We start from the raw sequence: 12,017 nt of genomic DNA, 5'->3' as shown, positions 1-12,017 counted from the left end.
GTCAGATCCTCTTCTATTTGAATTCATTTCCCAACTACTTGAAAAAAGTCAAATAAATAGTTGATGAACTTAAAACGTAAATTGCATGATACTACTATAGGTTCACTCAGTTCAAGACAACCAGACTTAATAAGCAGTTACTATGTGCTAAATACGTGCTAGATGCAGAAGGTTCAAAGGGATGGATACTCCTCATCCTCAAGAAGCCAGCTAGGAGAGATCAACACATACACAAATCTAACAACTTGTGTCGTAAGCTCACTGTTTGCTAGTTCAGCACTAACAGCTTTCTAGGATTCTTTTGATTCTTCAAAACAGTATGAAGAGCTTTGCTGAGGTCCTTTAGCTTTTTGGTGGCTGCGCTGTGACTTGAGTCCAAGCCTACTGGTCCAAAGCTGATGCTCCTTCAATTTCACAATTCTCCCTTTCACTGCAACATGTATTATAGTTTCTGGATCTGTAGCAATGATTGTAAGATGTACCACTGGCTTAATAACATTCTAAACCAATGGCAAATAGCATGTGTTTATCCCCTCAACTATATTCTATTTGCACAGTTTGAGTCCAAGCCTTCTTTCTGTTCAATGAGTCTTCTGAATCACTCTTGTCCAGTGGCTTGTAAACATTTTTTTAAAAGATTTTATTTTAAGTAATCTCTACACTCAGTGTTGGGCTTGAATTTATAATCCGAGATCAAGAGTCACATGCTCTACCGACTGAGCCCGCAAGGTGCCTCTGGAAACTTTTGATAGGAGGAGGAGCATAGAGGAGGGAGAAACCTCCTAATGTTTTAGAATTCAGTGGGTGCATTAAAACCTCCCTTCATTCTTAACTCAATAGTCCTATATGTTCAACCAACATAGGTTGGAGAGTGGGATGTAGAGAGGCAAGAAATGCATTTTTAGGCATTTTTTCCTTCTCCAGGAAAATATATAGCTCACAACTCCAGGAGCTGAGCAGACACACTGAGACAGAAGTTTCCTGATCCAATGTTCCTTTATCACAGAGCAGGCAAGAGTTCTGCACCTGAAGGCCTAAATGCTGGAATGCCAGATGTTGGCAAGCTCCAACATCCTGCCTGGAGGCCAGGGTGCATCCCCTGGGCCCACAGACACTGCTTTACCTGCAACTCAGACCTGAGGGGCTGTCAATGACACGTCTAGACTTGACAGCTCTCTGCTGGGCTCCCAACTGGCGAGGTCTCTAGGCACAGGGAATTGATGCAGTACACTTTAAATTTCCTGTGTCTGGAGGAGGTCCTGAGCCATGGCTTCCTCAGGTGTTGAGAGAAGCAGGCTTTCAGCCTTGCTTTCTGATCACTCAGAGCCCTAGCCTGCCAGGATTTTTCTTAAGCCAGGATTTGTCAGATGTGCTCTCCCGTGGATAGGTATAACACTTGTCTTCCACCAGTTTCTTTATAACATTGTCTTCTACCAGTTCTTTATTTATAGAGCATTTGGTGTCCTAAAAAAGGAGAGGGAGAAACATCCTAGAATAGCCTATAAAAGGCCAAAAGAAACCCATAAGGGATCCGAGTAGTCTTCAAACAGTCCCAGCTCAACTACTCTTACCTAGCAGAATTCCTAGCTGGCAAGCAACAGAAAGTGATCTCAGCTAACTTAAGGACTTTACTGCAATAAACGGGAATTGCTTAGAAGGATAGAGAGGAGCTCACGGGATTGCAAAGAGGGTGGGGGGAAGAAAAGAACAGGAAAATGGACAGGGCTGGCTCTTGTTGTTCTTGCAGCCTTTGGCTTTTGTTGCCAATGTTACAATTAGAAGGTAGCCAATTCCTCCATAACTGCTTTCTTTGTGGCATGTTTATTCAGAATTAGAGTACGCACTATATAAGTACTGTATCCATGTTAAGTTTCTTGACTTTGACAACTGCACTGTCGTTATAGTAGAGAGTATCTTTGTTCTTAGGAAATGCTGAAGTATTGAGGGGTGAAAAAGCATGATGTATGTATGCAACCTTCCTTAAAACGGTTTGATGCTAAAACATAATTATTATATTAGAGAGAAAGAATGATCAAATATGGCAAAATTTAAAAATTAATGAATCTTCTTGAAACTTTTCTGTAAGTTTGGAATTATTTTGAAATAAACAGCTAAACAAAAAGTAATATATATATATATATATATATATATATATATATATATATATATATATGTCATGCTTTCCAGGTCTTCTCATCTAAGATCAATACAATCCAAATCTCTGGGGGAAAGATGCCAGCCTCAGTAGATTTTAAGGAACCCCAGGGACCACAGTGGGAGGCCAGGGCTGAGAATCAGATTCTAGGACTCTGAGGTCTGCCCTGGGTTAGCAACAACACTGACAAGTAACCTCCAAATTAATAACAACCATTACTTTAACCATATATCATATTAACTGTTTATTATATTTATGATTTTCATTATAAAATATTATAAGCACATTATGTAAAAATTGGGAAATATTTTTTAAAAGGAAAAGTTATTACTGTAACATATGCAATGAGAGCATTTTGGTCTATTTCTTCCAAGTATTTTTTAATGTATATATTCACTCCCTAGATGTATGACACATTGAATATATGACTTTAGTGCTGCTATTTTCATTTGACATTGAAAATGTCTTCAGAACAATCATTTTTGATGATACTGTACCAAGTGGATATGCTGTTATTGATTTAACTGTTCTCCTAATGCTTGTACCTTTCAGTTGTCTTGAATTTTTATTTAAGTTTTTTTTAATTACAAATAATGCTGCATGGCTCATAGCAGTATTTTCATATTTCAGGCCATTTACAAGAGTGGGGTTATGGGTCAAGATATGTCCATGCTCATAGCCTTCAACTGGTAATGCCAAACTGCTTTGCTAAAAAGCTTTAACCGTATATCCTGCAATCAGCAAGAGATCCTAGTTTTGTAGCATTTGCTATTATAAATTTTTTGTTGCAAATATAATATGGAAAATGTATCAGAAGTAGGCCAGGGCTGGCAGAAGGGAAAGTTTGATTTTAACTCTTATTCTGTCACTAACTAGCAGTGACTTCTGAGATTTTTTCCCTTAAACTTTCTTCATCATTTCTTGCATTTATTCAAAAAATTCTTATTGAACACCTGCTGGGTTCCAGGCACTGTGCCCAGGCTGGGAGTATAGTAGTGTTGTAGGTTGGGATTCTTGAGAAGCAGACTCTGAAATGGAGATTAGTGTGCAAGAAAGTGATTACAGAGTGCTTTCAGGATCAACATATATGGAAAGGAGATGACAAATGCAGGATAGGGCAGAGGGAGAAGGAGGTGAAGACTAGCCAACCCCATGTGCAGCTGTGAAGATGAGATATGCCTTCAAAGGTACCCCAAATTGGGGTGAGGGGCTGGGCCTTTATGTCCGTACTTCATTCAGTGCCTGGATGCTGGTTGCACGAGGAAGCAGGCATGACCTTGAGCGAGGCAACTCTCTTCAGCCCTGTCAATTCCTGAGGAGGATTGTGAGCTGAGGGCTGTGGGCGGCAATGCTCCCAGCAGTTGGGGACATAAGTCTTTTTCTCCTGAAGGGAAATCTGGGTGTTGCATCACACTACTACAAGTGGTGAGAAAAGCCGACAATTTTCCTTGCCCCATGAAGGGGAGACAAATAGACACTGATACTACACACAAACTTACACAATGACAAACTGAAAAGCACTGTGACAGAAAAGTTCAGGGTCCCATGACTGTGGAGAGCAAGGGGACTTGATCTCATCTGGGGGTTTCAAGGGAGATATCCTTCAGTAAGTAATATATAGCTGAGATATGGAGGATAAAAAGAAAGGAAAGTGTACATGTATTAGAGGAAAGAACACTGTGCAAAGAGTTGAACCTGGAGGGAGCGCATGTTTCAAAGAATGAAAAGAAAATCAGAGTGGCTGAGGTACAGGGAGTCAAAAATAATGAGACCGGAATGAGGGCAGGGGGAAAGCTAGGACCAGCTCAGGGACACTTTCTAGGCCATGGAGAGGACATTGTTTTCCCACACCATAAAAAAAATGAAATCTTTGAAGAGTATTAAGAACATGGGTAACATAATCAGATTTGTATTGTAGAAGTATTTCTGGTTGTGATAAGTGGATTGAAATGGTAGGGAAAGAATGGGAGAGACAAATTAGGATCATAGCTTAAGCCAGAGTAGTAAAAGTGGACATGGAGAGAAGCAGACAGAATTGAAAGAGATAAAATTGATAGAACTTGGTAGTAGATTTGATTTAGGAGGTGAAGTAGAGGGAGTGTCAAGAATGACCCCAGGTTTTTGGCCTATACAGCTGGATGGCATTGGTGCTGTTCACTGAGATGGGGGAGACACTGGAGGGAGGTAGAAGGCACGTTTGGTTTTAGTCTCTCTTGAATTTGAAGTAACACACAAATGATATCTTGAGAAGGTAATCTGTGGAGAGCTTTCTAAAATTCATAGGAGTCTCTGGGGGAGATAGACATTTGACAGCTACTGGGAAATGGCTGCAAATTTAAATAATGGGCATGAAGAAATCAACCAAGATTACAGAGTGAGAAGGAGGCTAGTGCCAAACCTTGAGGAACTTTGACACTTAAATTTGGTAGAGAAGGATAATCCACCAAAGGGGATTGAGAAAGCAAGGGTAATAAAGGAGAGGGTGGTTCATAGAAGCCAAGGGAAGTGATTCAGCATGGAGGGATTAGTCAAAATACAGACTAACAATGACAAGTTACATGGGAGGACTGAGAAGTGACACTGGGCTGAGTGGCCTGTCTGTCATTAGTGAATTCAGGAAATTCTCTGTGGGCTTAGCAGAACAGAGTGGGTGGGGAGTGAGTGGATGGTGAGGACATGAAGATAGTGAGCATAGATATCTTTCAAGAAGCTTGATTGCAGGGCGCCTGGGTGGCTCAGTTGTTGAGCATCTGCCTTCGGCTCAGGTCATGATCCCAGGGTCCTGGGATTGAGCCCCGCATCGGGCTCCCTGCTCGGCAGGAAGCCTGCTTCTCCCTCTCCCACTCCCCCTGCTTGTGTTCCCTCTCTCACTGTGTCTCTCTCTGTCAAATAAATAATTAAATATTTAAAAAAAAGAAGCTTGGTTGCAGAGTGTAGTAACGAGGGGGTAGCTGGAGGGGAACGTAGGGGTCAAGTCCATTTTTCTTTGTTTTGCTTTTATGATATTTGAATGTGGATGAGAGAGATACAGTGGAAGAAGCTGAATATGTGGAGGTGGGAAGCCATCTGTCCTGTGAGGTCCCTGAGAAGGGTAGAGGGAAAGGGATTCGGTGCATAGGAGGGAGTAACTTCATCCATGTCACAAGAGAGACAGAGAGCATTAGTGCAGATGGAAGAAGGTACATGGTTTGATAGAAGTAAGTTGAAGTGTTCTCTGTTGCTTATTTCTCATCTCACGTAAATAGAAGGAGTGCCATTTGTGAAGAATGAGGGGAAAGTTTGAAGGATTGCAGGTTTTGAAGACAGTGAAGTTAATGGGTTGAATCAAGTACTTTGCAAAGTCCTCCAGACCAGAATGCCTGTAATTTCCAAGTTCAAGGCACTGATAAAGCACAGTGCTGGTGAAAGCTGAGGACTGAGATGCACTTTCAGAATGGTACTGGTAAGGCAAGGAGCTCTTGGCCAAGATGTTTGCACTAGAAGGAAAGAAAGATTTCTAATCCCCTCCCCACTCCCAGCATACTTTTTAGATCTACTGTTCAACAACTTAGCTTAAATGAGTTACTTCTTCTTTCTGGGCAGAGTATCATCACCGGACAGGATCAGCTAGTGGAGGATAGTCCTCCAACTCTAATGTGTAATCTGGCCAAGATCAGTATTTTTGGAGGAACTATATCCACAGGGAATATTACATGCTCAAGGTCCTGTTCTCAGTTTGGTCTTGTAAGTTAATAAATGTCTATTCTGTGTCCTCTGTGTACCAGATACTTAGAATAGAGCAGAGACTAAAAAGGAAATATTACCCATCTTCATGGAGCTTACACTATAGTGGGGAGTCATAATAATAACTAATTAAATGATTATAACTGAGTAAAGTATCATGAGGGAGAATTTTAGAACTCTATAGCTGTTAATAATAAGAAGGCTCCACTTTATTTTAGAGCTGAGAGAAGACTCCCTTGGGAAAATGAATGCGATCTAAACCATGAAATCTGAGCAAGTGTTTGGCTAATGAATAGAACTAGGGTATAATGGTATCAAAGGGCTGTGAATGTTGAATTTTAGGAAAGTTATGAAGTCAGTCTTGGGGGAAGTTGGTAATTAGTTGTAGATGACTGTAACTTAAAAGTTGGGTGCCAATGGACTGGTCCATGATTTATTTTTCTAGATTGGTCTTCACTAAGGTTGCTTCCGTGATTGTTATTGATCATCCCTGATACGTTTAGCCTTTCATGTTTGTTACTCAGTGGCTGCCCATTAGAGTCACCTGGGACAGGAGGAGCTTCATAACTGTCTAGTGTTTTAAAGCACCTGGATAAACTAGATTATAATTGCTGGACATGGAGCCTAGTCATTATTAGTTTTAGAAAGCTTCCAGGTGATTCTAATAAGTAGTTGGTGTGGAGACCCCCTGCTATGGGGCTCTGGGAGCCACGAGGGCACTGGGATTTGGTCTCAGGATATCAGATCTCAGGTCTCAGAGTGAGGTGCAGAATTAGAACAGGATCATTTGCTTCCTTCAACTCTACCCTCTTCCCTCAAGTATACCAGCCATTCCTGCTTCCACCAGGTCTGAGAGATTTGATTCTTGAGTTTGAAAAGTCTCTTTCTCCTTTTGTGAAATTTGCACTAATCTCAGTAATTTTGGCCTTATTTCCTTGTGTACATGATTTATAGGAACTCCAACCATCCATCCACCCCTGCCCTCCCTGCAGAGACTGTTGTCGCTGTCTTTCCTTTGCCATCCAGTGGGGTGGGTGGTAAATCCCCAGCTGCTCTCTTGCTGATGCTTTCTCCACTTCTCCCTAAGTTGAAGTTTTGTTACCTATAGTCATCTACAGTCTTTCATGCAACCTACTCTCTTAGGCCTTCCAAACTTTGCTTTCTTCCTCCAACTTCCCCAACTTCTGTGTAAGTACCAGAAATAAAGTGCCCCAGCTACCAGGCTGAAAATATTAAAGTGAAAGTGTCCATGGGAACATTTCCCAGGCTAAGTCAAATGTTCATCTCTGTGTATCAAAGGGTGAGTTCACTGTCTTCCGAGAATTTGAGGTAGTCTGCCCTATTCGTTCCATGGGGAGGACAACTGAACAGTGATCTGGGGATCCTAGTGCAAATCAGATTCTTAGTGGGCTTCTCAGGTTGCTTGGAGCTCTTGAGGTAGGTACACAGAGAGGCCCTCACTGTCCCCTTCCTATAAAATGAAGGTGGCCATGGGCCAGCTAATTTGACTAGATACTCAAGCTGACTATTCTCAACATGTTCTACCCTCAGCCGGCCTAAACACACCAGCTATGCTTTTCACCCAGACTTTCAATACTCTGAATAGACTTTTCAGTTCTTTAGGTTATTTGACTTTGAAGAGATAGTTCCTGGGAGGCCTGATGACATTTTCACATTGGTCTTGGGCTGTCTCACGAAGGAGGATGTGTCTCTACACCGCATACCTGGTATTTAGGTTAGTGGCAAAACAAACACAGGGTAATTAATTAATTAAATATGATATTAAAATCAGGGCTGGGCCCAACACCTTGAGCATTTAGAAAGACTTTAAAGGTAGGGATAAGCCCAGTTCTGCTATGTGTCAGGACCAAGCCATACTGAATGAGTCACAAGTGAGCCCAAATATGTTCTCTCAGACCATGGAGGTCTACATAGCACCTTTTCACCCTAAACACTGCAAGCATGATCCCTGTCCTTAAATGATTCATTTTCATGTCACCATGTGATGCAGGCCCCTAGTTGCTCACTCTGTCCTGTTTTATTGTTGGGAGTGGCTGGGGTGGAGATGAAGCCAAGCTACTGGGCAACTGTGAAGCTGGACCAGTAGCCATCACCCAGTGAACACCATGGGGAAGGCAGGCAGAATAAGGGGTGGGCAGACCTCCCATGACCCAAACAGTCATGCTTCATTGTAGAGAGAATAGGGATCACACAGTGAGTCCGTTTGAATTCTTTTCTAAGATGAATGGAATTTTTGAGAGTATAACTTACTTTTAGCCCTTTCTTTTGCATCATGGCTATATTCTGGTGATATTTTGTTCATTTTGTCTAAACTCAACAGAGTTGCTTTTCATACATACCTTCCAGACTTTGACAAAATGATCCCTGTCACCTCCATAGGAGGACTTCAGTGGAAGCTTTTGAGGTTGGCTTCTGAGAATGGACATGCCATAAACCCTGAGAAAACCATTTCTGAATAGCTTATAATCTCTAAATTAGACAAATCATCTTTGTCTAAATGTCAGACAAACCATCCTTTAGACCATGATTCTGAAAATTATTATTTCCCCCAATGTTTTTCTTTTCAAGTTAGAATGAACAACTATGTTCCCAGAAGACTAGCTTCCTTCCTTGTCTTGCTCTCTCCACATTTATTCTGTGCCCTTTCCTATACTGATGGTCCTTATGATACTGCTAATCACACAGTGAGTGTGAAGGAAGAGGAAACCTCTAAACTGTTGTCCATATCCGATGTCATAGAGCATCAAAGAAGGGACATTTTAATGGTTTTACCTTTTCTTAACATGAGCAATGTAGCTTTCTCAGAGACAAATGGCCTGAGTTCTCTGGGGTTCCTTTTCCTCATGTAAAAAATAAAGGAGATGGACTAGAAGTTTTCTAAGTTCCCTTTCACTTCTAACTCCGTGGCTTGAGAAGTGGTTTTTAGTAAAAGTGACAAAGAAAGGTGGAGTCACCATGCATGTCAACTTGGTGGGGGTGGAACAGAGTCCTGGATCAGGAATTGAAGTTCTTATAATATAAACTATCGGTGGAACCTCCCTTAACCATTTTAAAGCTTTAGCAATGAGAGCTGTAAATGGGATCAAGTAGATCAACTGAAGCAATCTATGTGAAAGTGCTTTGAAAATAAAATCAAATACAAGAATCAGAGGTTGCTATTAGGAGAGCTGCAAAGAGGGTCCTTCAGAAATCATTTCTCAGTCTCTAGATTTTAGGTCTCCAGTCAGCTTAAAATATAGCTACCTAGAGATGCCACCCCCACCCCCCATCCAATTTTAGCAACTGCAGTGAAGTTAAAATTTGCCAAAGGAATAGCAAGACAATAGTAATTTGCTAATGGGAAAATCAATGCTTTTAAAATTAGCTAAAGAGAGTAACTGCTGAAAATAGTCTTGATTTGGAAGACATTTTGGAAATATGCATTGGCTTTGCAACACCAAATTAGGTTAGAAATTTTTATATTAAAAAAAATGAGAGACATGTTTTCTAGTAGATTCTAGTGGAGAACACTCTAGGCTAAACCCATGATGCTTCATATTCATGTCTTAGTACTGCTCCCAAGTTGCCATGAAAGCTTAGAAAAATGGCTGCGTGTCTAAGGTTAAGCTCTCCCAATTACAATGTAGATTAATAGTACATGTTCAAAGAGTTTTCATATATTTCACTCCTAGTAGGTAAGTTAAAGATAATTTATTAAAAACATTTGTAAAAGTACTTTAGATATTTTAGATAAAAGTTATCATAATGTGGCCAAGGTACAACATCTGGCTTTTCATACCTGGTATGTCCTAAGTGTTGTTTGTAAATAAAATCTTATAAATGACATATAAAATGCCTTTATAAAGTGAAAAATCCCTTTAAACCACCAAGTTGGGTTACCATGTAAGTGTATGTTTTCAACATCGGATTTTCTAAAAGCACAGTCTACCTGCAGTGCTGTTTACATTAAACACACAGAGCTATTCATAGAGGTTAGTGATAAGAGTTATTTTCATGGAAGTATGACACTTTAAGAAGCATCAACCATGTCACTGATCTAGAACCTAATAGAAAACCTCTAACTTTAAGGAAAACATGTATTTTCCTGAAAATGTCAAAATATGGGGTATTAAAAAAGAACAAAGATTCATGTCTGCTGCCCCAGTTTTTGTGGGCTGCCACCCAGGCAAGACCCCTTGACCACCTTGCTCTGGTGGCCAACGTAGTTTGTATTCCTGGGTCCCATCGGACTGCAATAATCAGAGAGACAGTTCTTGGCAGGTTAACACCCCCAGAGCAATGCATGGACAACAAAATTGATGCACTTCCCCCAGTTTTCTGTGGAGACCTCTTTTCTTGTCCTGGACTTTGGCCTAAGGGGCAGGCATCAGGATTGTGCAAATCTAGAGGTTACAGAGATGCTTCCAAGGAATGTAGATCGGGGCTGCCATCTCTGTGCTCTCTCTACCTTGTTCCTGCTCACTGGTATCTCCCAGAAACAAACTTATGCATTTCTCTGTCTCTCTGAATTTTGTGAATGTCACCTAGGGGACACTTCCAGATGACCTGGCTCTTGTGGACAGTAGGGTTTATGTTTGTAGTCCCACAGAAATATATATATTATCATACTATAAAAGCTGCTCCCTGAGGGTCTGGCTTCCAATTAGCCTGAAGCTAAGTGTTGATAGAGATCCTCCTCTTTGGGACACTGACAGGTCTTGGCACACCTTCAACAAGTGGGAGCTATTTATTTACTTATCTATTTTAATTTTTAAAATTTTTTTATTATTATGTTCAATTAGCCAGCATATAGTAACATATAGTTTAAGTGAGAGCTATTTAACATGTAATAGGCTATTTGGACAATCAGAGGCTTGAGAGACAACCAAGAGCTAGAGCAGAGTTGAACAAGGTTCATCTCCTACACAAGGCCTCTACTTCAAGACTGGGAGAAGTGGTTATTTCATCTAATGCATAGAAACCAACATAGAGTCAAGCAAAGTGAAGAAACGGAGAAATATGTTCCAGACAAAAGAACAAGATAAAGCCTCAGGGGAAAAAAACAACTTAATGAAACAGAGAAAAGTAATTTATCTGACAAACAGTTCAAAGTAATGGTCATAAAGATGCTCACTGAACTAGGGTGAAGAATGGATAAACCCAGTGAGAACTTCAACAGAGATAGAAAATATAAGAAAGTACTAAAAAATAAAAGTACCAAGCAGAAATCACAGAGACAAAGAATACAATAATTGAACCAGAAAATACACTAGAGTGGCTGAACAACACACTGGATGAATCAGAAGGAAGGATCAATGAACTAGAAGACAAGGTAGTAGAATTCACCTAATCAGAACAGGGGGGAAAAAATCTGAAGATACCTTAAGGGACTTATGACACAACATCAAGCTGACTAATATTTGCATTACAAAGTTCCCAGAAGGAGAAGAGAGAGAAAAAGAGGCAGAAAATTATTCAAAGAAATAATGTCTGTAAAACTCCCTAACCTGGGGAAGAAAACAGACATCCATATCCAGGAAAACCACAGCCTTTACATGAGATAAACCCAAAAAGACCCCCATCAAGAAATGTTATAATTAAAATGTCAAAAGTTAAAAACAAGGGAAGAATTTTAAAAGTAGCAAAAGAACAACTTGTTACATACAAAGAACATACGTAAGATTATCAGCATATTTTTTAGCAGAAACTGTGCAGGCCAAAAGAGAATGAAAAGATATATTTAAAATCCTGACAAAAACACAAATGAATAAACAAACTTCCAACCCAGAATATTATACCCAGCAAAGATATCAATCCAAATTGAAGGAGAGAGAGAGTTTTCCAAACGAGCAAAAACTAAAGCGGTTCACAATTATTAACCTGACCATACAAGAAAGGTTAAAAGGACTCCTTTAAACTGAAAAGAAAGAAAAATTAGTAACAAGAAAACATATGAAAGAATAACTCTTACTGGAAAGATAAATATATGGTACAAGTAATGGATGAATCACTTATAGAACTAGTATGAAAGTTAAAAGATCTAAGTAGTAAAAGTAACTATAACTACCAAAATTAGTTAAGGGATACACAAGAAAAAATGTAAAATGTGATATCAAAAACAAACATAAAATGTGGTGTG

Source organism: Mirounga angustirostris, unplaced genomic scaffold (assembly GCF_029215605.1).
Source record: "Mirounga angustirostris isolate CCGP_5_RB_7025 unplaced genomic scaffold, mMirAng1.0.hap1 SCAF_3, whole genome shotgun sequence".
NCBI lineage: Eukaryota > Metazoa > Chordata > Mammalia > Carnivora > Phocidae > Mirounga > Mirounga angustirostris.
This window is presented reverse-complemented; position numbering follows the sequence as displayed.